General features: G+C 35.0%; 1 protein-coding gene across 7 annotated transcripts in view; it reads right to left on the bottom strand.

Moving 5' to 3' along the window:
* LOC145297523 (uncharacterized) overlaps window positions 1–23,025 on the bottom strand; it is a 609,211-nt gene that overhangs the window by 14,562 nt on the left and 571,624 nt on the right. The gene's annotated exons all lie outside the window — the stretch shown is intronic.

Below are 23,025 nucleotides of genomic sequence, written 5' to 3'. Positions count from 1 at the left end.
TAGAGAAAAAAAAAAAAAAGTATGGATTCAACAAGATCGAACATAAGCAAAGTTGATTACATAAAAATCAGATCAACAAACAGGGAAAGAAATCTGGTTAGTGGCAGGAAGTTGGCTTCAGGAAATAGAAAAATATAGTGACATATGGCGTATAGAGAAAGACCAGTTGCTCTGTCTGTGAAACAATGCAGATGTTTTTAGAAGGAGCTTCAGTGCTTATTTAGAATTGTACTCATTTAACAAAAAATTTTTTCAATACAGAAAAATCTTTATGATGTACATACTCATTATAGAATGAAGATATCAGATTCTAAAAATCATAAATTTATCAAGTATATTTTGTAAGAAAATCAAATTTTACGATTTTTGGTGATTAAAATGTTTTTGAATACACACAAAATATCTAGCCGAATGGAATTGTCACCATAGAGTTTTGGAAAAATTTAAATCAACATGGTCACTCCCAACCTCCTACTCGCTTAGTCATAAAATTTGATTTTCTTAAAAAAAAAAAAAAGTAAATAAAAAACTACATCAATTTATGCGATTTTTAGAATGATATTTTCGTTCCATGATGAGTGCATATGTTTAAGATTTTTATGTATTTTTGTTCTTTAAATAAATTCAATCTTAAATAAGCATCAGAGCTGTCCAACAGAATAGGTTGTAGGAAGTCTAACACTGCAATGGTCTAAAGAAATTTATTGCATTATGCTAAAACAAAATCTAAAGAAGTTCAAACCCAAAGCAGTGTGCTCTCATTACATACCATTGCTACTATGGTTGGTTGTTTTTGTTTTACGGCATATCAACCCTTTTCAGGTTATTTAATGCCGAATCCAGTGATTTTGAAGAAAATTTTTTTAATAGAATATATTTGTTGTTTTCAAGTCGGTTTCTATTTAACCTATAGTTGGGACCCTAACAGGTACTACCACTCCGGATCAGAGTGGACCTGAGAGCAATGGCAATTAAAGGGTGGCTCTACACTCCCCAAAGCCCGCAAGTTGGGGCCTCACTGCTGAATATAGTTTAAGGTCATATCCAGAACCAATTGCTACTATGAGATGAAAAACTTCTACCAAGGACACAAGAGGTAGAGAGACATTATATTTGCTGCTGCTATATCGCATTTTACTGGTTCATAACGCATGTCCATCGTATAGATGCTTTCTTGGACTTTATGAAACAAACATTTTTTTGAAGATCCTTCCCATGGGAATAGTTTTTATTTGAGGAGGAGCCTAATACTCCGATAAAAAATTTTTTTTTTTTTTTTTTTTTATTAAAACCATTAATGGTAATACACTGCTGCTTTCATGTGAAAAATAAACAACTACTACTATGAAGAACATGATAGAGAGAGATGATCTCTACATTCACTGATACTGGAAGGTATAACATCGAGTTTCATTCTCCTTACTTTGTATCACATGTGGTTTATGTTGCAATATGAAATCCTTGAAATGTTTGCACAAAATATGGAAAAAAAAAACTTACAATTTAACATTTGAACAAATTAAGCACAAGGCTATTCAAAAGTGTCAAAAAAATCATCATGACTAGAAAATGTCTATCTTGTTCTTAACTAGAATCATCAATCACCAGAATACCACATTTACTTCAGGGGCCACCCTACTTAAAATTTCCCAATTTGTTTCAAGATTTTATTGAAAATAAATACATTTGATTTAGACTGGAAGACATAAGCAAAAATCACCTTGAAATTCCTAACACAAGAGCATGAAGGCAATAACTCCAAGAAAAAGGTAATTTATTCTTTGAATTTGCAAAGTTTGTTATATATATATATATATATATTTATATATATATATATATATTTATATATATATATATGTGTGTGTGTGTATCCTCCTATATAATAATTTGACTGCAGAAATTCCCCTCCGGACCAAAGTATCGTAGGTTTGCAACAACAGATGCCACATACAAATTCACTACATCTAGCTCATTAGCCACTATGCTTTTGAACATCATTTTAGACATTCGGTTGTTAACATAAAATGTTACATTACATCTGACGAGCAACATCATCACTATCGCACCATCTACAGAGGAAGGAAGTCCTATTTTTCCCTCTAAATATTTAATCCTACCACTGGTACCAGTTGTCACTGGGACAAATTCTACATTTTTCTACGATACTGTGATTACATCCAGTGTAACTGGTTATTAGATACCTAGACATCTAATAAACTTTCCAATTTCCAATTCATAAATAATGTCTCCCTTCACAAATTCCATATAATCTGATTGACTGAGCTCTGAAAATTCTAATATTCCAGAATGCATTTATTCCTTTTTATAAACGAACGCTTACTTAAAAAAAAAAAAAAAAAAATCAAACAGCGTTTCCCCTGCATTTGTTTGTTTCCATGTATTCGGTTACACATGCATCTCAAATATTTATTAAAACCCAGTTCTGTTGATAAATAATTAAAATATGACCTAACTGCATTCTTTTCTCTAAAAAAAAAAAAATATGTTCGAAAATATGGATCTTTTCTTTAGATAAGAAAAAAAACAAACTTTACCAAACTCTTTGCTTGTGCGTTCTTGTGCCTGGTGTGTTCGATTTAACAAGTGTCTAAACAAAAAAACGCCTTTCGCTCAATTTCTGAATTTCGCTACATTAACACAGAGGAACAAAAATGTTTACAATCATTCTCATTAATTATATTTGAATGCAATAGTTTCTATCGACAAATATGTGCGAAAATAAGGATCTTTTCTTGGTATTTTTTTTACATTAGGTCCACCTACACAATTTTCTTTAACATGACGGCTTTTATAGGTTTTTGACTATGCTGATTAAAATAATCTCATTTAAATTTTGCAGAGACAAGTGGTTTTCCAGAGGAATATAACTGTATGATGCACTGTAATTCACTGGCCATCATCCACCTCCCCATGTTAAGAACGGCTTTGGGAATAGACCCCCCCTCCCCAACCTCCTCATGCTAAGAACAGCTTATGGAAGATACACCTTATTTGGGGGTGGAAAATATTTGCCCCAAATTTAACTGATATTCGTTGTCAGCATACCCACCCGCAAACAGTATAAAAAAATTGGAGGGGGTAGTGTCAGTCGCAGATGAGTAGATTTGTTTCTGCTGGGTGGCAGTATCGGTAGAGTTGTTATTTAAAAAAAATTGTGGAGATGGAACCAATGTAAAAATTTACCTCTTTTTTTTTTTTTTTTTTTATATAAAAAAAAATACAGAGTTTGCCAAACTACTTCCTTTTATTAAGGCTTATCTTACATTTTTACATTCTTTTTTCATCAAAATATTGTGTATCCACAAATATTGAGAACATAAATATTAACCATAAATTTTGTCTATTTTTTTTTTTTTTTTTTTTGCATTTATACAAACTGGATACAGCTAGCACACACACATATATATATATATATCAGTGGCGACTCTAGCCTATTATAGTTACTCGTGCCCCTCCCCTGCCCTCTGTCAACTTCAGTTCCCAAACCATGGTCCGTAGACCCAAAGTAAGTCATCATAGTTGCTATTGCGTGATTCTCTATTGTATAGCACAGATTGATTAACGTATCTTGTCAGTATCAGTCCATGATTATCCTGATTTATACCTGAAAAGTAAGCAAGGCCAACAATAGAGTTTTTCCTCAGATTTACTCACACATAACCAGTCAATGTCATTAAACCATTTGGATTGGAACGAACGAGTTCTAATCTTATTCGCCAATGAAGGAGTTAGGCGCCCAACTTTGATAATTTCTCGTTTCTCGGCTACATTTCTCTGGCCAAACGATCTATTTTTTAATCGATTTTGAATAACATTGACCGAGTTATTATTGGTCGTGCCGGGCACGAGTGGCACTAGTCCCATCTCCGCCCCTGATATATATATATATATATATATATATATATATATTAATTTTATCAATTTTGTAAAATGTAGCATCTAATATATAAAAGGCTATATCTCTGTCTGCCTCCATATTTTCAAACTATCTCTTCCAAAACTAAAAGTCGCAGAGCCTTAAATGATTATATTTTTTTAAGGACCGTTCTTTAATGGGTCTTTAGTCAGTTAAAATAGTTTTTTAACGGGTCAAAAATGGGCCAAAATTGAACATTCACTTTAGTTTATTTTTAATCAGTTCATATGTGTGTCACGTTGATAAAGAAAGTGGTAACCTCACTAGTTTTGTTTTCGGTTTTGATTCTAACTGATGGCACCCAAATACATTTTTTTTTTTTTTACCTTTAAAATCACGACTATAATAATACATACAAAATCTGGACAAATTAAGATATCATATTTAAGCGTATTTTACAACCGGACAAAGCCCCCCCCCCCCTCTGCTAGAATATTTGCTCCTCTTCACAAAGAGTTTTTTTTTTTCATCCAGATAGTAATAATATAGTAATAAGATTAAGCTGAAAAATTTATTTTCAACATTGAAGCAATCCTATCTGGGTAAAAAAAATGCTCTACTCGATTAAAAGGAGAAAACATTCTATTTATAAGGTTACATTTTACAAAATTGATAAAATTGAACAGTTTTCAAATAAAATTACTGACCAATATGAATGTGATTAAAATAATTTTTTTACAATTTTTATTTTCATTAAGATTTCAGAGAATATACAATGTTTACAATATAGTAAATTTTCTTTATAAAATAAGATGTGGCCCAAGGCCAAAATGGGGATGATTTGCTGACAGCATCTTGGTCTATTCTCTATCAGAGTTTCAGTCAGCAAAATACCACATTCACTCTATGGGTAAAACTTACTTATTAACATTATCCTTAATGGATTAGCATTTTCATTTCCAAAAAATTATACAGTAGAACCCCGGGATACGGCATTAAAAATTAGTAACAAAATACAGTACAATATATAATATACATGTATATAATTAAATAACATTATAAATAACACTGTAAGACGGGGCAAGTACCGTAACCAGGGGCAGGGAAAGCATCATATTTCACATCATAACCTGAAAAAAAAAAAAAAAAAAAGTATCCTAGTGCCACCGTATCCCGAGGTTCTACTGTATGTACAAATTCTTTGGTTGGAGGGGTGGGTGCTAAAAAACAGAAAGGTTAAAAAATAAAAGCTTAAGTTTCATGGTTAAAAGAATCCTTCCAAATCCATATGATATGATCTAGGTATGAGCTGCTCAAGGTTTTCCCGGTTGTTTTAAGAGCCGAAACCAGGCAAGAGAGTTCCTAACTAGATACAAAAATAAATGGATTATTGAGGGACTCAGTGGCATGAATTGTAGTATGGTGTGCTTGCTCCACCAAAAGAAATTTTTTTTTTTTTTTTTACTAAAAACATTGTTTTTAATTTTAAAAAAATATTTGAAATAATGCAGAAACCCATTTCATTCTAAACGACTAGTGTGACTAAATTAAGATTTAAGCCATTATAGAGAATGATCTGGTCAACAAGTGCAGGTTAAAGAGGTATTTCAATCTTTTATTCTGGGAGCAAAGTGATCCTTCGCCATGTCTGGGAGCCATTTTGTAGGTGATAAAATCCTTAATGATAGGAAACTCCTATTTAAAAATGGGTAATTGTCCCTCAACAGGGTTGACACAGGACACAGAATAGGCCCTACTCCTCCCACTCTCTGCAATATAACCATCATATTGTGGAGATAGAAATGAATTCACATGGAAAGAGGGAGGGGGACAAACAATAGTATCCTAATTAACAACCTAAAAACTTAAAACAAGTTAAAATAAAAACGTGTGTCGCTTAATATAGCCAATAAAAAAAGATGAAAAGTGACAATTTCTTAAAATGAAAACTCCTTCAGTAAAGTTTATTTAGAAAATAGAGAGAATTGAATGAAAAAAGAAGTCTACATAAAGAGATTCTAGTGTAAGGGCTAGGAAAAAAATGAATTTAACAGTAAACAAAAAAAAAAAAAGGAGAGAGCGAGAGAGAGAGAGAGACGGGTCTGAGAGAAAGAGAGACGGGCCTAGAGGAGGGGGGAGAGAGAGAGAGACAGACAGACAGACAGACAGAGACAGAGAGAAATACGTCCAATCGATAATAATTAGCTGAAAGAGTCGAGAAAAAAAAATACAATATGATGTGCATTTTATAAGTTAACAAAAAAAAAAAAAAAGTGAACAACCTTAAAAATATCAGGAAATAATAACTAAGTAATATTTAACGGTAAGACCTTTTCGATGCAAATCTTATCAAAAATAATTTTAAAAAAGTGGAAATTGTGGAGTTCTAAATTATACCCCCCCACCCACTTTCCCAATGTTTGAAGTGTTTCTACGTGTTTTTAAAATGTTTGTTTCCCTCTCGCTACCAAACGTAACAAAAACAATGTTAGGGATTACATGCCTCATTGACCACTAGATGGCCAAGATACGAGTGCTCATTTTACGTTAAGTTTATATAGGAAAGTGAATTTAAAAAAAAAAAAAAAATTTCTTTTTTTTTAAGGAGGTAAACTCATCTTGAGAGTCTCCATGTTTTGACAAGCTTCTGGGTCTAACCTTTACTCCTGATCTGAAATGGAACACCTACATCAAATTCATTGCCAAGGACACTGGAAAAATGATGGGATCATTCTATCGCTCCAGTAGATATCTCACTCCGGATGCAATTCTCTACCTGTATAAGAGCCAAGTACGTCTTAGGATGAAGTACTGTTACCACATATGGGCAGGGGCTGCTCGAAACCACCTATCCTGCTTTGACAGAGTTCAAAAATAAACTTTGTAGCCTAGTAGAGATGCGCTTTTCTCTTCTCTGTAACCTCTTCCCCATAGAACAGACATTGCGAGCCTATCTCTGCTCTATCATTATTTTCATGACAAGTGCTCATCCGAGCTCTAATCTATGGTTTCCCCACTCCTTACCTTTCATGAAAAACACTCATCTAACTAAAATCGCTATCAATAATTTCCCCCACTCTTTATCTGTGCCTAAACCTAAACGTGAATTCCATGAACATCGCTTCTTTCTTAGAACTGCACACCTGTGGAACTTGAATTTAAGTAAAAAATGGCACTTTGACAATGGAAATTAGGACCGTTGGAGAAGTGCAGGTTAAGCTCCCATTCCTCTAGTTAAAAATAGGGCTAAGCTTCCCACCCCTCACACAAAATTAATTTTTAATAGGCATTTACACTGATAGAGATGAGAACTAGGTTTTTTTTTTGTTTTATTTTTTTAATAGGGGCTTATCCTGAAAATGAAAAATGCTTTCTGCTAGTTTTATTGAACCAGTGTGAAAAGTCTTTAGGAAAGTAGAGATAAAAAATATAAAATTTTATTGCTTGTATAACCACTCTTTCTTTCTCTATTCATTTGACTATTCAGAGTATCACAGTGCAAACAGAAAGGCCAGGCGTATAAAATCAACAGTAGGTTCTTTGAAATGAAGTTCTGTGGAAATGAATGTTTCTGTTTAGAGAACAATTGAACCTCGGTATTTGACTTTTGTATTTTAAACTTTAATTAAGGCCATTATATATAAAAATAATTTTATAAATTAACAGTAGGTTCTCTACAGTGCAATGTACACTACAATGTATTGTGGACTAATTCACTGCGGGCAGGCATGTGATGTTTCCTCCTGTTGCACCAAGATGGTACATCAACTAGAGCAGGCAATCAATCGATTTTGATTGAAAAATGGGTGATTTCACCGATTTCGATGACACTAAAAATGTGGGAGTGTGAAACATTCGTTGATCATTATTCAATCCCGGACAACGTCGGGTTTCTCTGATCGTAATAGCTAATTTTCTTTCACAACAAAATTTACAATTCCGAATTGGGGAAAACAAAAGCAAAACAAAAGCATTGATAATTTCATAAATATTTGTAATTCAATACAGTCTCGATTCAAAGTTAGCAGCAAACAGTGGTTGATCAGATTCTGTCCCTAATATTAAACTTCCTTAATTTATTTAACTAGCATTTCAGCACGGCATTGCCCGGAAGTGTATGTTGAGCAAAAAAAAAAGTGGTAGTAAGAAGGCAGGCTCGAACCCGTACTGCGAAGGAGGGAAAGAACAGGGAAAAAAACCTGACGTCTTTGCTGTTACAACCACCACCAAACCGGAAGTGACTTATGTTTAAATTAAGGCTAGACAATAGAAAGGAGAGGATGACTTTCAAAAATATCGGCGAAAAAAGCGACCCCCCCCCCGTAGAAAAGTGCCTAGTCGAAGGTGAAGATATTAATGTTTTTAGCCAATTTTTCGATATTTGTCGTCTGAAAGGTCGAACTTCAAAACGATACCGATCTTGGTAACATCCGTCGCCTCTGTCGAAAGTTTTAGGCAGAAATGCAAACATAATACATACATCCATACAATTATATATTGGTAACTAAAAATTTGACCCAAACTGATGAAAGAGCTTGCCCTATCTCTGAATACCCTTTATGTAAAATTTGAAATGTTTACAACAGAAATTGTCAGTAATTTTGTAGAGACTGCAGAGGCCAATTTTTTTTTTTTAACTTTGACCCCTATTATGACTCCTTAAAATTTATTTGGGCTCAAATCAAGTTATTAAATTAGGTCCATGTCCAAGGAACCTATATCTAAAATTTCAAGTGTTTAGACCCAAAATTGTTGGAGGAGTTTGGTATAAGTTCTCAAAAGGTCAAATCGTTGAACTTTTACCCCTTAAAAGCCAAATTTCTGGCCGAAACCCGATCACATCGATTTTCCCAAATCTTAGTACTCTGTATATCAAATTTTGAGTATGCAGACTTAAAATTGACAGAGTTATTTCGTAGGGAAATGTACACAGACATACAGACACGTTCACTTTTATAGATATATAGATTGTTAGATGAAAGTAAAGAATAGTTAACAAAGACCCCCCTCCCTTTCATATTAAGTATGGCTTTCTAAATAATAACGTTATTTCAACACGGCCAGTAAGCTGCAGATTTAGAAAGCCATCCTTTACTTAGAGGGGGAGTATAAATTTTTTTTCTCTAAGTAAAGATCATTTTGGTGCAAGAAAAAAGTAGTGGCTGACACTTATTGAATCATTAAATTGCGTTTCTATTTTTGAGACTTAAAAATTGAATTGAATTTAGGTAAATATCGCAGCGGTAAAAATTTTTTTCAAGTGGTGCAAATAACGCAATGGGATTTGAAATTCGAGCCTCATTTTCACTTTTTGAAAAGTTAGAGCGCGTGGTACTCGGTTGATGGTGTCACAACAAATAACATACCCTCCTCTGTATTGATCCATGCTGGTTTTCAAACCCTAATAAAAGTTTTTAAATGCCCCCCACCCATTTGTTATTTTTTAAATTTTTTTTATTTACGACTTCCTGAACGATTCCAGACTCCAAAGGCGAGGACATGAGGATGCTATCTTTGTAACCCCACCCTCCAAAAACAGTTCAAAGAATTATCAAGCAATTATTAAAGACTGTGAGAAATTCTACAATAAGCAAGCCCCTCATTAGCTGATTGGCCAACTACTGTCTTTGTTTAAACCAATCAGATTGGTTTAGATTTTAACTGCTGAGCAATGGGCTTGGTGGGCTTTTGAATGCCTTTTTTTTTTAGTTCTAGATACAGCAGCCGTGGAAGAAACATCGAACTCAACTCTCTCTGGATATGAGGCCTTTTGCACTTCTACTCTTCGTCTCCTTGAGACTTTATTTTTTAAGCTTTAATGATTAGGCTAAGTTATTATTATAAATGTCTCCCAGAGACTTTCAAGATCAGAATTATTGACCTGCCTTAATTACAATTCCTTCAAATAAACATACTTTATGGACTTCTGATGTCGACTAATCCGATCTTCAAGCAGTGTTGAACCCATATTCCAGTTCCTGCTGCAGATAAAGGGACTTAACTTTCATGGTGTTACCAGCTCTACTCAGAGGCTAAATAGGCATTTCCTTTTTTGCAATGAAGAACGAATAAAATTTGTGTCAAGTTAAAAATGCTTTGTTATACTTGTCAATTTTTTTGCCACTGTCTTAGAGCTAAAACAGGTGAGAAGAAAATTCTTACACTGTTTTTTTGCAAAAAAGGAATTACTTTAAACTTGTAGTTTATTGCTAAATAATTTATTAAAACTTACTGCTAAAATGTATGATAACCTTTCAAACTTCTGAATAGGTTAGCGTTAAATGCTAGATATTTCAGAATAATTAAATCTTAGATTTGTCTATTCATATTTGATTGTTGTAATTGTTTTAACCCCCCCCCCCCCAAAAAAAAAACCCTGTCATTACATTAAATTTAAAATTTAATGCCATGGGGTGTTTTGTAGCTTATAAAATGTATTTTAGCTTGTTCGCTTAACTTTGAAAGTCTTCCTTAATGAAGATTTCAATTAATTTATTTGCATTTAATATTGCATCATCTTAATACTTGATTTAAGTTTAAATTTCGTTTTCTTTCCATAAAAAAGGATTAAATAATTCACATTTCAGTACATTCGAATGATTTTTTTTTATAGTTGACTAAACTATATTTTTTATCAAATGTGTCCTTGTCTGCTGTTTTAAATATTTAAGATTTTCATTAACATTGTTTATTAATTCGTCTTAATGGTCGCATGCTGTCTCCCATATCTATATATCTATAAAAGTGAACATGTCTGTATCTGTGTGTCTGTCTGTGTGTGTACATTTCCCTACCCAATAACTGTCAATTTTTAGTCTACAGACTTGAAATTTGATATACAGGGTACTGAGATTTGGGAAAATCAATGTGATCGGTTTTCGGCCAGAAATTTCGCTTTTAAGGGGTCAAAGTTCAACGATTTGACCTTTGAGAACAACCAAACTCCTCCGACAATTTTGGGTCTAAACACTTGTAATTTTAGATATAGGTTCCTTGGACATGGATCTAACTTAATAACTTGATTTGAGCCCAAAACAATAAATGTTAAAGGGTCACAATAGTGATCAAAGTTAAAAAAAATTTGACCTCTGCAGTCTCTACGAAATTACTCAGATAATTTCTGGTCTAAACATTTTAAATTTGACATAAAGGCTATTCATAGATAGGGCAACCTTTTTCATCGGTTTTGGGTCAAAATTTTTTAGTTACTAATATATAAATGTATGTATTTATGTATGTATGTTTACATGTCTGCCCAACATTATCGACAGAGGCGACGGATTTTCTCAAGATCAGTATAGTTTTGAAGCTCGACCTTTCAGACGGCAACTATCGAAAAATTGGCTAAAAACATTAATATCTTCACCTTAAACTGGGCACTTTTCTACAGGGAAGGGGAGGTCGCTTTTTTTCGCTGATATTTTTGAAAGTCATCCTCTCCTTTCGATTGTCTAGCCTTAATTTTAAAAAAATGTCACTTCCGGTTTGGTGGTGGTTGTAACAGCATAGATGTCAGGTTTTTTCCCCGTTCTTTTCCTCCTTTGCGGTACGGGTTGAAGCCTGCCTTCCTACTACCACTTTTTTCTTTTTTAATTTTGCTTAACATACACATCCAAACACCCGGGCAACGACGGGCTGAAATGCTAGTATAGTCTTGTTTTCCCCAGGGCGTAAGAGTTATGTCCCTTTGACCGTTAAAATTAGTACAATCGTTTTTAAAATAATTTTTTTTTTCCTTTTGCCTATCCGTCCTAAATTTACCAAATTTTTCTTAGTAATAAGTTGGCATTACCGAATATTTTTCATACCTGCTCAACTTCATTGCGTTTTTTTTTTTTTTGCCCCCCTCACTGTTCGCTGTTTTTTCTTTTTTTCTTTCCTTCTTATTAGTGGGAAGGGTTAGTGTTCACAATTTTGTAATATATTTCCCTGACTTTATCAAGCTTTGGTCTGTTTTTAGGAAAATTTTCCACTCGTTGTTTGTTCTTTATGGCTGCTAAGGACCTGGTCTGCCAGATCGAGGTGGAGAAATTTCGTATCACCAGCACATTGGACTGGTTGATTGAAAATATTACTGGACTGGCCTCTCATGAATCGAGTTCTTTGGATGTTAATAAATGGTTAACTGAGTTGGACGACATGTTCAACCAGTTGATTCTAAAATCTCCTACTGAAGAAAGATTAAAACTGTGCCGAGAATTAGCAGAAACAAATAGAACTCTTTTCTTGTGCGTCAGTGCCTCCCCTGACTGTGCGATATGGCACATACTGACCAATCAGAGGCATAGCGCAGGGATCTTCCTTACCTCTTAAGGAACTATAACTGCTTCCGTCCCGGAACAGAAAAAACTCTTCCCTTTTCCAGCGAGACGTCAAAGAGAGCGGACCTGTTTCCTCACTCTCTCTCTCTGCCTACACCACTTGGGAATAACTACCGGGCAAAGTTAGACGAGTTCTATCCTAGATATATCTTTTTGGCATCTTACCCTTGCTTCAATAAACCTTTTCCTTGTGAAGTTTTACGAAGTTGTTTGCTCGTTTATTCAGTAGCTTGTGTTGAAATATTTATTTTATTAGGCAGTGCCCGAAAAGCACTAACTCAACTCCCTAAACAGTTTACTTCTGACGTAAGAATAAAGAATCTGGTTTCAAACAATCTAGTGCTATCAACCGATGAGAATGGAATTGGACTGTCCTAATTTTAGTGGGTCCCCCTCATCAGATAAATTCAAATTTTAAACTAACTAAAAAAGTAGCAAAGAAACAAATATATGTGTGTCTATGTTACTGCAATATTTTTTTAAATAGCATTTTCCAGTTAAAGTCCAATTTTTACGACATATTTGTTTATTAAATTGTTAGCGGAAAGTACAGAATTGTTACAAAACTTTCTCCCTTCCCCATGTTAAGAATAGCTTTCAAATGACATTTCTGTGTGGTAATATAGATGCACAAGTATCTTTTTTAGTGTGTTTACTTATTTTAAAGTGTTTTTTTTTAAGTTTGTAACAAGTAGTGCCGAGTTGTTAACTTAGAACAATAAAGGGTTAATTTTCTGCCGTGTCACCTTTGATCGAGTACAACGTGACTTAACTTTTCCCAAACTGAAAACCAGGCTCGAATTTCAGACCCTATTATTCACTATTTGTACCTAAATATTATAAAATAATTATTACACTATTTGTACCTAAATATTCATTATAAAATAATTATTAAATAAAACGTTATAATTATTCTTTTTGGTGTTTCTACAGAATTTAAACCTAATCAAATCGACTTTTTCCAAACTAACGCTAAGGCGTTTAGCCCTATTTTCAACTAGAGGAATGGGAGCTTAGACTGCACTTCTCGAATGATCCTAATTTTCTGTTGTCATTGTGCCGATTTTACCTATTTATTCACTGTTATCATTTGTTTGATGCCATTTTTATCGAGCGCCGTGGAACTCGGTTCTGATTTCCTGCTTTCTAGCTGACAATATGATCACACATTAACCCTTATCCTCGAGTGACCTTCGGGCCTTGATAAAGGTGACTCTTTTGTAAAAAAAAAATTAAAAAAAAATTACCTCGGCTGAGTTAAGTAGTAAAAAAATACCCATTTTTATTATTATGAGCTCATTTTTCTTTTATTTTCATCCTCGAATAGTTTCCCCCTCTCCCACCCTTTTCCCAGCCTCCAGGAAACATTTTGAGGCCAAGGTGTAAACCTTGACCTCAAACGTGAGTCAGCTCTTTTAGCCATCGACTCGTTATATAGTCACTTTGTAGTTAATTTTTTTTTCAACTAATAGAGAGAGAGAGGTGAAGGGGGAGAGAGAGGAAAAGGTAACCGAATTCATAATGAAAAAACATAAGTTGCTTTTTATAGATATAAGGAAAAAATATATATCCATGTGGAAGTTCGTATGCTTTGGATTAAAAAAGGAAAAAAGAAAGAGATCATTTATTGGAAAGGTAGATTAAAGTTATAAAGGAAAGGGAGGAGGGGGGGGGTCTCCACCTGGACATCGTCTCGAATTGAAGCCTCCCACGTCCAAGATAAAGAGACAGTGGGGGGGGGGGATTAATAATTTCACTTGGTCGAGCTAAGTACCCCACTCCCTCAAAACACTCGAGATGCCGCCTTTCTGGTGACATTGCTCTTTATAAAACAATTTGTTCCCAGATTGTATCTATATTAATAACGTATATGTGACCACTTCTCGCTTGTCTACGTGATTTATACGATATTTGAGTTATTAAGTTTGTATTACTATAGAGAGGTTCGAAAAAGCTGTCAAAAAACAAAAATATAACAAATGTTATTAAAGACAAGATAAGTTACTTTTCTACCTAACTGAATAAGGTTTTAGTATTTTTATTTAATGTAAAATGTTTATTCAGTTTGAAAAACGAGTAATGTTTAACGCTGTCGGGGAACAAGTAAAGATGGCCGCGATGACTTTGATGACTTGATAACCACTTCGAAAGAAATAAAACAAAATGGTGGTAGAAACCTATTGAATAAATGTCACCGTGACATTTATTCAATAGGTTTCTACCATAATTTTTAAAAAGGTATTCTTTTTTTACAATCACCTCGAAAATGACGTATAGATTTTCGGTTATGCTGAAAACGAATATCGCATTTGAATTTGGTGCAAACAAATAGTTTTCCGGATATTAAGCTATGTAATTCCTTATGCTATTACTGGTGGCTGTTTTGTACGCGCAAGCGCGCATATTTTGGACGTCGTCATTTTAAAAGTGATTAAGGTGGAAAGAAAGTCAAAATTTACCAAAAATAAAACTATGTAAACAAGTCAAAAATTTTAATCGGTAGTAGTTTTTGGGTTTGTATTACTGTACACAGATTCGAAAAAGTTGTCAAAAAACAAATATATAACAAATAAATGTTATCAAAGGCAAGATAAGTTACTTTTCTACCTAACTGGATATATTTTTTGTGTTTTTATTCAATGAAACATGTTTATTCAGCTCGAAAAACATGCAGTGTTTACCGATGTATTGGAAAATTCAAAATGGCGGCCGACTCTCTCTCTCGGAGAGGGTAAGTTTGGGAAAAGGTATTATAAATAATAAACTAGACAAAATACTGTTAGAAATTCGCTCAATATATGTTACCGTGACATAAGTTGGCATATATTCGGTTGTTTTTTTAATAGTATTTTGTCTAGTTTATTATTTATAACATCTTTTCCCAAACTTACCGTGTTAAAGAGACAGTCGGCCGCCATTTTGAATTTTCCAATACATCGGTAAACACTGCATGTTTTTCGAGCTTAATAAACATGGGTAATCTCCAAAAATACCGTTAGGGCTTACAACATGGCCGCCAGGAGTCAACAAAAAACTGCGAATAAAATATATAAAACTCGTAATTTCTGTTTTTAAAGTGGGTTGTCAATTTTCTTTATGAAATATACTTCCAAAATAAACTATTACAGTCGTTCAAAACAATACAAGTATTATTTTTTATTTTTTAAAAACAATGTTTACAAAATGTCTACGCACGTTCGTAGACATTTTGTAAACATTGTTTTTAAAAAATAAAAAATAATACTTCTATTATGTTTTAAACGACTGTAATAGTTTATTTTGGAAGTATATTTCATAAAGAAAATTGACAACCCATTTTAAAAACAGAAATTACGAGTTTTATATATTTTATTCGCAGTTTTTTGTTGACTCTTCTGGCGGCCATGTTGTAAGCCCTAACGGTATTTTTGGAGATTACCTAAACATGTTACATTGAATAAAAACATAAAAAATATATCCAGTTAGGTAGAAAAGTAACTTATCTTGCCTTTGATAACATTTATTTGTTATATATTTGTTTTTATGACAACTTTTTCGAATCTATGTGTACAGTAATACAAACCCTAATTTTTTTATTAAAAAATTACTTGGTGATGAATGGGGCGGATAATGGACAGCGGTAAAATTGGCAGATGAAAGCATATTAAAACAAAATCAACCTGTTTAATCATCCATTTAACTCTTCCACCTACCTCACGATAGATAAGCGGGTGTGGTTTGTTTGATGAGCGACTTTCAGAAACTCTTTAAAATAGTCAATTTATTTTTAACCGGTACGACTATCGGGCTTTGCCCGGGACCATAAAAAAATTAATAGACGTTAAAAATGCCCCCCTCTACCCACCCATTCTTCTCATCCATCTCTCTCGCTCTCACCTCCGTCCAGCCAATTCTTCTTTCGTTTTAATGTATTGGAAATCATATAAGTTATCTCTTCCCCTTCTGACAAAATCCGACTCAGTAAAAGAATGAATTTTTGTAGTTTTTAGGGCAATGTTGATCCAACTTTGTGGCTGTTTGTTTTGAAGTTGACGCTGATACGATCAGTCTATTGGTGAACCACAAAAGAGTCACTAAATGTTTACTTTACATTTAAAAAAAAAAAAAAAAAAAAGTATATAAAGACTAATAATCTAAAGGAGATTTCCTTCTCCCATGTTGGTTTTTCGGATTTACATTGTTTTGAACTAGAGTGTCAAAGAGATTAGCGGAAATAATCTGTTAAATGGATGTGAGTTTTGTAGTCTTTTGTTTTACTATTTGGATTAACATCTGAAGATTATTTCTCTAATTCCAGGATTTCTAAATCTCTATGAGAAAGAGAGAGAAATAAGAAAATCGTTACGATAATGAGTTGCCACACCCTAATTATAGTTGGAGTCTTTCGATTAGATATTTCTAATAAGACTTTCCCACAGACCATTTACTTAATATATATATATATATATATATATATATATATATATATGTGTGTGTGTGTGTGTATGTGTTTGTTAGCGATGCTTTTTGAATGAATTCAATTATTTATACGAAAGTGCATTTTTACCTAAATGCGAGTTGGCAATAATTTTCCTTTTGACTTATTTTGTACCCTCAAATGGGGAACGGCATATGCACTGATGTGTGTTTTGTTGTCTACGACTCCTCAGAGTGGCTGAATCTAGCAAGATTCGAAATTGGGACCCCATGATAAGTCTAAACCTCTTCTGCTGGGCTATTTCGCACGACTACTGTCGTAAAACACAATATATTCAGTAGTCGTGAGAGATAGCCCAGTGGAAGAAGTTTAGGCTTCTTATCATGGGGTCCCGATTTTGAATCTCGCTAACTTTAGCCACTCTGATGAGTCGTAGACGACAAAACATGTGTCAGTAGATAATTATATTTTAAAGACAAATATATATATATATATATATATATATATATATATATATACTTACAGACACTAAAGTCTCATGCTTACACAATCATCAATATAGAGGTAACAATTTTTGCTGGTCATGAGATTCAAACCCAGCTATGAAGCCACCTTTTGCTCCATTTACCAAACCTCTACCTAAGGGCCACTAAACATTTGCCACAGGAATAAAGGTAATTAAGACCTAATAAACACCAAATTCAGGCGCATACCTTTGAAAATCTAGAGTGTTTGAATGTGTGGAAGTCGTGAACATTGCATAGACACTAGTTGACTGCATTAGTTATAATTCCGCAGACAGTGCTCATCCTTAACTATTCTTAAATGGGATTGATAATTATGATTAAATAATAATTATTCATTTTTATTTACAAAACGTTATAGTTCGTTGACTCTAAATGATGCCAAATTGATGCTTAAATATGGTTAACTTTTACTCATTTTTACATTAAATACTAATCCTTAATTATGTATTAAACAAATACCATAATACTTAGTTTGCTGCACCTTATCATAAAGGTTCGTACAAAATTTCAACCACATCGGTTCAATAGTTTCTAATGTTCTAAGTGGAACAGACAGACAAAGAGAAATATAATATATAAATGCACACAATAATATTCTCTCAGGTCACTTAATTTTGCTAAGGTATATAGCAAACGCATACTCAAGGAGGAGGTAATGGTTGCAACAATGATATCATGATGAATCAAAACATACTACACCATCTTCCACTACTGTACACACGAAGGGGGTAAGGTTTGGGAAGATGGTTCCAGGACAACCAAATACATACATTATTCGAACAGAAGACAAAAAAACTATAAAATAATAGACACTACACCGATTTGAGTATTAAAAAGATAATAATTTCGTCTTCCGACAGATGTGTGTGCGTGTATATGATAAATACATGCTAAAAGTAAAAATGGGGAAGAGAATGAGGCGTAAGAGAAGAAAAAGGGAGGGGAGAGAAAAAAGGAGGCGAGAGAGAGAGAAAGGGTCTGGGGAGAGAGAGAGAGAGAAAGGGTCTGGGGAGAGAGAGAGAGAGAAAGGGTCTGGGGAGAGAGAGAGAGAGAAAGGGTCTGGGGAGAGAGAGAGAGGAAGGGTCTGGGGAGAGAGAGAGAGAGAGGAAGGGTCTGGGGAGAGAGAGAGAGAGAGGAAGGGTCTGGGGAGAGAGAGAGAGAGAGGAAGGGTCTGGGGAGAGAGAGAGAGAGAGAGAGGAAGGGTCTGGGGAGAGAGAGAGAGAGAGGAAGGGTCTGGGGAGAGAGAGAGAGAGAGGAAGGGTCTGGGGGGAGAGAGAGAGAGAGAGAGAGGAAGGGTCTGGGGAGAGAGAGAGAGAGAGAGGAAGGGTCTGGGGAGAGAGAGAGAGAGAGAGGAAGGGTCTGGGGAGAGAGAGAGAGAGAGAGGAAGGGTCTGGGGAGAGAGAGAGAGAGAGAGGAAGGGTCTGGGGAGAGAGAGAGAGAGGAAGGGTCTGGGGAGAGAGAGAGAGAGGAAGGGTCTGGGGAGAGAGAGAGAGAGGAAGGGTCTGGGGAGAGAGAGAGAGAGGAAGGGTCTGGGGAGAGAGAGAGAGAGAGAGAGAGAGGAAGGGTCTGGGGAGAGAGAGAGAGAGAGAGAGGAAGGGTCTGGGGAGAGAGAGAGAGAGAGAGAGGAAGGGTCTGGGGAGAGAGAGAGAGAGAGAGGAAGGGTCTGGGGAGAGAGAGAGAGAGAGAGGAAGGGTCTGGGGAGAGAGAGAGAGAGAGAGGAAGGGTCTGGGGAGAGAGAGAGAGAGAGGAAGGGTCTGGGGAGAGAGAGAGAGAGAGGAAGGGTCTGGGGAGAGAGAGAGAGAGAGAGGAAGGGTCTGGGGAGAGAGAGAGAGAGAGGAAGGGTCTGGGGAGAGAGAGAGAGAGAGAGGAAGGGTCTGGGGAGAGAGAGAGAGAGAGGAAGGGTCTGGGGAGAGAGAGAGAGAGAGAGGAAGGGTCTGGGGAGAGAGAGAGAGGAAGGGTCTGGGGAGAGAGAGAGAGGAAGGGTCTGGGGAGAGAGAGAGAGGAAGGGTCTGGGGAGAGAGAGAGAGGAAGGGTCTGGGGAGAGAGAGAGAGGAAGGGTCTGGGGAGAGAGAGAGAGGAAGGGTCTGGGGAGAGAGAGAGAGGAAGGGTCTGGGGAGAGAGAGAGAGGAAGGGTCTGGGGAGAGAGAGAGAGAGAGGAAGGGTCTGGGGAGAGAGAGAGAGGAAGGGTCTGGGGAGAGAGAGAGGAAGGGTCTGGGGAGAGAGAGAGAGAGAGGAAGGGTCTGGGGAGAGAGAGAGAGGAAGGGTCTGGGGAGAGAGAGAGAGAGAGGAAGGGTCTGGGGAGAGAGAGAGAGGAAGGGTCTGGGGAGAGAGAGAGAGGAAGGGTCTGGGGAGAGAGAGAGAGGAAGGGTCTGGGGAGAGAGAGAGAGGAAGGGTCTGGGGAGAGAGAGAGAGGAAGGGTCTGGGGAGAGAGAGAGAGGAAGGGTCTGGGGAGAGAGAGAGAGGAAGGGTCTGGGGAGAGAGAGAGAGGAAGGGTCTGGGGAGAGAGAGAGAGGAAGGGTCTGGGGAGAGAGAGAGAGGAAGGGTCTGGGGAGAGAGAGAGAGGAAGGGTCTGGGCGAGAGAGAGAGAGAGGAAGGGTCTGGGCGAGAGAGAGAGAGAGGAAGGGTCTGGGCGAGAGAGAGAGAGAGGAAGGGTCTGGGCGAGAGAGAGAGAGAGAGGAAGGGTCTGAGCGAGAGAGAGAGAGAGAGAGGAAGGGTCTGAGCGAGAGAGAGAGAGGAAGGGTCTGGGCGAGAGGGAGAGAGGAAGGGTCTGGGCGAGAGGGAGAGAGGAAGGGTCTGAGAGAGAGAGAGAGAGAGAGAGGAAGGGTCTGAGAGAGAGAGAGAGAGAGGAAGGGTCTGGGCGAGAGGGAAAGACGGCGAGAAAATGTTAAATAGAAAAACTCATTAAATTTCTAATAAAAGAAAGAAAAATTATTTTAATATTCAATGTATTAAATAAGGAAACAAAGCGTCGCAAATATAAGCCACAGGTGAAATTCCTTTCTTGCGACTTTCCTGAAGATGTGTCGTTGAATACATTTTAGATTCCTTAATTTTTTTTTTTTTGCTAGCAATCCACAATTTAGTATAAAAAATCCTACCAGTCTTTAGCGTTGCCAAAAGATTTTAATATATTTACAGATTCTCATTGATATACTATCTTATCATAATAACTAATAAAGACACATTATGTTTATGGAAGCATTATTTTCAATTATAAACACATCTTCATTATGTGTATTATTTAAATTATTCTGAATACAGTTCCTTATCTCAGATGTTCTCACAGCGTTCGGCAGGTGTAACGTGCGTCTTGTTAAACTCTGGAATATCTACGGAATTTCAAAGATACCCTTTATTTAATCCACGGCCATGGCTAGCGCACGCAGACTTCGCTACTCTTTAAACTGAATATTTTATTTTCTATTACAAAGCCGGCGCTAAGCGCTTAAATCTATTTATCCACTTATAAACATTTTCTCTGTATGTCTGTTCGCCATTTTGAATTTTGTGTAGAATTGTATATCAGGTAAAAATCTATAAATATATATAGTGCGTCAACGCGTTATTTTTAAATAAAGAATTTTACTTTTAATCTATTTATACCAATAATAATAGCTGACATTAGACTATCATCTAAGGAGTCTCGATAATCGCCCCAAAACCGAAAATTAAACAAAATATTGGTAGAAACCTATCAAGACTGGGGAGGGGGGTATCTTATGCTTTTAATTCATTCATACCAACATGCTTGTGAAATTCGTATAGGCCTTGAGTGTATAAATCTCTTAAATTTAAAAGATATTAAACATTTCTGGAAAAAGATATTAAACATTTCTGGAAACAGAATAAGCGAAGATACGCCCCCCCCCCAAATAACAACCAAGCAAGAGGAAAAACGGATTTAAGTTTATTCTAATAATACCGATGGTCTAGCTATACATAGATACTTATGGCCATCGGGAAGGATTGGGTTTTATTCAAAATAGGTACCCATGATATGTGGAAAAGACAGGTTTCAACAAAAGGTTAAGTTATATTTTTAATTCATATCTATACAAGAGGGCAATTTAGTCTTTCATTCGTGTTTGCAGCTATTTTGATCTTCCCTCTTGTATTTTGTCTTATCTGCAAAATGCCTTATTAGATAAGACAAAACGAAAATATGGTAAAAAAAAAAACAACAAAAAAACAAAACAACAAAAAACAAATATATAACTAGCAGGAGCGCCCGGCGTCACCCGATCGTAAAATGCACTTAAATATATTTTAATTTACGCAGATTTCGTATTCATTATTATAGTCAATTCTCTATCGATCATTTAATATTATATTGTACCCAATATCTAATCATGATTTCAAAAGTAAGAAAAAATGATTTGAGTGCTATCAACTAGAATCGAAACTGAAACCAAAATTGATAAAAATTATGGCGATCATTAAAAAAAAAAGAAAGTAAAGAGAAAAAAGGAAAGACGCGCACAAAGTTTTTAAATAAGGGTGGGGAACAGGAAGAGGGATAAAGGAAAATGCAAATAAGAAATAATGGGATACATATAAAAATATATACAAAAGGGTAACATATTTATAACCATGTTTTTTGTGGACAAAATTCAAGCAAGGGTGGGTGGTCCACAGAGCTTTATATAGAGATTTTATCAAAGGCAAGATAAATTACTTTTTTGCCTTCCTAAGTAAGTTTTTTTTTGTTTGTTTTAACTTATTTAAAACTGTTTATTTGCTTTAAAACAAAAAGTTAGAATAATAATAATAAAAAAAAAACAGTTGACATCTAGGGAGTTTCGATACTCGCTCAAAAATCGAAAATGAAACAAAATAGAACCTCATCCAATAAATGTCACCAAACCGTACAAAAGTATAACGATACATCATCTTTTATAGTTTCATTAAACTTTTCATTTGAAAATTTCAAATATTTTCTAGTCATTGAACCTTCTGCATAAATAAAGTTCCTGGTAATCTTGACTAATTATCTACTCGATTCCGTTGGGTAAAATCACACGTGCAGTAGACAATTAGACAAGATGGCCAAGTTCCTTGATTATAAAAGTTTTATGATTTGTGAATGAAAAAAAAAAAAGTTGTGATGCATGTAAAATGTGACGCTAAAAATAAAATAAACGACTTTTTTTTTTTTTTTTTTTAAAATCAAAAACAAATTTCATGTAAAACAATCGTCCCATTAATAGAACACACTTTTAAATATTTCTGAAATTAAAAACATATTTAAAAGTAAGTTCTAGTAATGGGAAGATTCTAGTATTTTTCCCGATTCAGGTACAATTACCAAAAGTTCCGATTTTTAATGTTTTTCACTTGGAAAAGGAGAAAATACTTTTAAATAGTTCAAACTAATTCGTTAAGTTTTGTGGAAACAAAACGCACATGGAATTATACAGATTTCAATAATTTCAATCAAGGAATTATAATAAATAACTTCAATTGCTCTGTCTTTATTTTGAGCGTTTTATTATATCTATACATTTTAATATAAAGATAATATTTAATGCCATTACACACAAAAGAACGATGGCATTACTATTCTAAAATAGAACCTTATTTTAAAATACTAGTTCAATCTTAAAAAACATTTTTTCTTTTTTTATATACCTGATTTGCACAAAATAACTTTGGTATTTGTGGAATGGAAAATTAAATAAATACTTGCAAAAAAAAAAAAAAAAAAAAAAAAAAAATTGATTTTTAGGGGCATTCGGGTCTGTTTCGAACGAATATCACATTTAAAATTATTGCCAGTAAGTAGTTAGTATGAAATTAAGACCTACATTTTCCTATGTATTCAATGGTCGCCATTTTGAATATTGCTGTTTACACGTAAATTCGGTAGAAAAAAATACCAAACAA

This window comes from Euprymna scolopes, chromosome 18, assembly GCF_053919585.1.
Source record: "Euprymna scolopes isolate OS-2025 chromosome 18, ASM5391958v1, whole genome shotgun sequence".
NCBI classification, from domain to species: Eukaryota; Metazoa; Mollusca; class Cephalopoda; order Sepiida; family Sepiolidae; genus Euprymna; species Euprymna scolopes.
This window is presented reverse-complemented; position numbering and strand designations above follow the sequence as displayed.